The sequence below is a fragment of the Pygoscelis adeliae genome, unplaced genomic scaffold, assembly GCF_000699105.1.
Source record: "Pygoscelis adeliae isolate BGI_AS28 unplaced genomic scaffold, ASM69910v1 Scaffold77, whole genome shotgun sequence".
Taxonomy (NCBI): Eukaryota; Metazoa; Chordata; class Aves; order Sphenisciformes; family Spheniscidae; genus Pygoscelis; species Pygoscelis adeliae.
Window position 1 is genome coordinate 2,911,817 of NW_008825216.1, and position 3,538 is coordinate 2,915,354.

Sequence of the window (3,538 nt, forward strand, 5' to 3'; positions counted from 1 at the left end):
AGTCATAGTGCTTTTAGAAAGGAATAGAGTTGTAAGTTTAGATAAGACCTTCCAGATAAGTGTTGCAGAAAATCTATCTGTTTTCTTGTTGAAGTAGAATGTATGAGTAAAGGAGAGACCAGGTTAGGATGGGGCGAAACATGAGGTATAAAGACAAGAATTAACATTATAGATAGTGTTTTGGTAATTAATATAGAAGTGGATCAGATATGAGAGCTTTTAAGAACAAAATGGTATAGCTGGTGTTAGAACTATGTTGTATGTGTATGTTTATGCTTCTGAGAAAGTGTGAAGTTAGCAGTTTGGCAAGAAGAACAAGATAGGAGTTCATGCAGATTAAATTTTGAAGGTAGGTGTCATGGAGTTGCAGTCTGTAAATCAGAGTAGATGTCTGTCAAAAATCCTGAACTTGAGAAATGGGAAGAGGAGATGTAAGAGTTGAGACTGAAAATGGTATTTTGTAGATAAAAGTAGGCAAAAGTATGTTGACCTTGCAGAATCAGTAAAAGTAGCACAGTTGCTGGCTGTGTAATGCACTTTGAGAGAGAAGTGACTCTAGCAGTGGATGATTAGAATAATCTTCGTCAGGAGGGTGAGTGGAATGAGACTGAAATTATGTTTACAGACAGTGATGACTTTGCAGATCTGAGTGAAAGTCCTACTTCAAGGGGTAGTTGCCATTTAGCAGATTTCAGAATTAGCACACATCTTAACCAGCAGAGTTATCTAATGATATCCTAGCACTTGTTGAAAAGTATCTAATTACTTGCATTGTTAATGATTTTATGAATAAGATTACTATGATTTGGTCAAAAACTTTGTGAAGGGACAGATAGATCTGAAGTAGTACCTTTCCAGAAGTTGTTACTTAAGACCATTTATGCCACTGCAGTAGTAGCATGTAGAATTCAGAGGAATAACCATTTTGGGGCTGCTTGAGGACTTTTTTAACACTAAAGTATGGGCAAGGTTGCTTTGAGAGCATCCCTGTCTGTCTTATATTCATAAGATGTTGTCTGAATAGAAATTGTACATCAGTTTGTTTATATGTCTTTTTTGGTACTACTACTTCCCTACCAAAGGAAGATAGGAACTAAATTAAATTTAAAAAACCCCAACCGGTATAGCCTTTTAAAATTAGTATAGCACAGTTATGTAAGTACATGAAGTGTTCTTAGTTTATTTGCCTGTCCTATAAAAATTCCTCAAAAAGCTCAAGGTATTCCAATCCTGGTAACTAAATCCTGTTTCGTCATTCATATAAAAGTGTCTTTAGAAAGTTTAAGTGATATTAACGTTTAACTGTGTTTACTGTGAGGGGGGAAAAAAAGTCATAGGATTGTTTGCTTTACTAAAAATGCAGAATTGTGCAGCTTCAAAAGTAGTCTTACTCCCTTCTGCATGTTTTTTTGTCTTTATGTTACTCTTTCTCAAAATTCAAAGTAGTTTTATTTGCATTAAGTTGCCTTCAAGTTGCCTCTTTTTTCTTTTCCTTGCAGTTTCAGAATAGGTGTTTTAAATGCATTACACTCCTGTATGTCTGCTCAGTAGATTGTTTTGAGGATACTCCATTAGGTTACAGCCGTATGTGCTGTGCTGGCCACATAAGTCTTTCAGGGAGGCGAAGCTCTTCCTTTAATGCATTCATGTTATGGAACAAGATTAAGGATCCCTCTGGCAGGGAAGAGGCCACAAGCAGATTACCACATAGGATACATAATGTGGCTACCTACCTAGCTCTGAATAGGTTTACCTCTGTTGTAGTCAGCTTATCCCTTGAAGTGGATAGATTTGGTTTTTTAATGTCTCATTATGTAAGGAGACTGTTATGTTAATTAACACAAACTGAATTAGGAACCTGCTGCCTTTTACTTCACTTAACCAAGGGGGGCTTAATTATGTGTTGACCAGTTGAGATGCAGCTCCAAATCTGTGTATTTTCTTGTGCAGTTCTTGCCCTTGATACTTTCCAACAAATTTTGAAGTGACGGATGTGCACCTATAACTGGTATTTTATCACTAAACAGTACTTGACAATTACTGTAGTATAAAACAGAGACTGGGGCATGGTAGTCACAAGGGGAAGTTTGTTCATCAACAGTACTGAATTTTATATAGGGATGAAAAATTTTCAGAACTAGGTAAAAGGTACTTTCATATCAAATAAATACTAGTCAAGAATTTTGATGTGCCTTGTTGCTTTTTGTATATTTTTATTTTCAACATGTACTAATAAAAATAAAGTATAGCACCCACTATTTGAAAGCCAGACGTGGCTGAAAATTAATCTCTCTAATCTTGCCAGGCATCTTTTGCCAGTTGACAGCCATTCTCCTAACACTGTTATTTTGACTCCTGTTTGTGAAAGTGTTTACATATTTTTAGCTGTCTGCCATATGATTGAATTCTAATGAGACCGACAGAATCAGGCTCAGCAGTACTGTTGATGGACAGAAGAGAAGATTTGAATGAAGGCGAAAGAGATGTTAAGAAATTGCTGAAACTTTTTAACTTTTAGTATAATATTTTAATCTATTCTTGGGGTTGTTTCCATGCCCCCAAAAGTCTTCAAGGTCACTGCAGTGTGGGGACAAGAATATAATTGTTATCACTGTTAGGGAGGGGAGAGGAGGTCAATTCTTGTCTCACTGAACAGTGCAAGCATAGCCCGAGAGTTAAAACTTGTCACCAAGTTTTCATCCGTTAAGTATCTGTAGAAGACTTGACAAAAGCTTACTTACTATGTGACCAGTTCATCAGCTTCTGAAGATCCCACCTTGAATGTGTGCAGTGCATTGCAGGATTCAAAAGGATAAAGTATGTAGCTGAAGCCAACTGTATTATGAACTTGTTTCCAGTTGACCTAGTGATAGCAGAGGTGGTAAGAAAGTCTAGAAAGCAGGAGCTCCACAGTTCTCTTACCACAGCTGGTTTTGATGATTGTCTGCACTTTGATTGTCATCTTCCTTAGGCTGATATCACTGTTGTTTTATAGTGTAGTTGAATGAGGTCAGTGGAGAAAGATGTTGAACTTTCATATAATGTTAAACTGTAACTTTTTTCTCAAAATATCTATTTATGTTTCTCCATAGTAAGCACAGCTTCCATTTGAATATTGTAGGAGTTCCGGTTATGTAATAAAGTTCTGTAAAAATTGAAAATGCTTGAAGAATAGTTTTTCAATTCTAGCTTGCATTGATTTTTAATTTTGTGTCCTGATCCAGAAATGGATCCTGATCCATTTATCCTGATCCATAAATTGTCTGCTCAACTACTGGTTACTTAAGATTCCATTTAACATACGCAAGCATGGAGTAGCTATGGTGAGACAGCAGCTTATGTATTTGGTCAATCTGTGCAGATGCTTTACTGGATATGCAGCAGTATCCCGGTACAGCTTTGTTTTAAGGACTGGCTACAGGAATATATATCTCATTCTTTCTGATGCTTAAATCAATCACTTACTGATATCCTGATTTAACAAAAAGTAATAATAATTTTTTTTTCTTGCCTAAATTCTTACCTGGTGACAGTATTT

General features: G+C 36.2%; 1 protein-coding gene across 1 annotated transcript in view; it reads left to right on the forward strand.

Annotated features, from left to right (window-relative positions):
- ARID4B (AT rich interactive domain 4B (RBP1-like)) overlaps window positions 1-3,538 on the forward strand; it is a 92,833-nt gene that overhangs the window by 36,631 nt on the left and 52,664 nt on the right. The window lies entirely within an intron of this gene.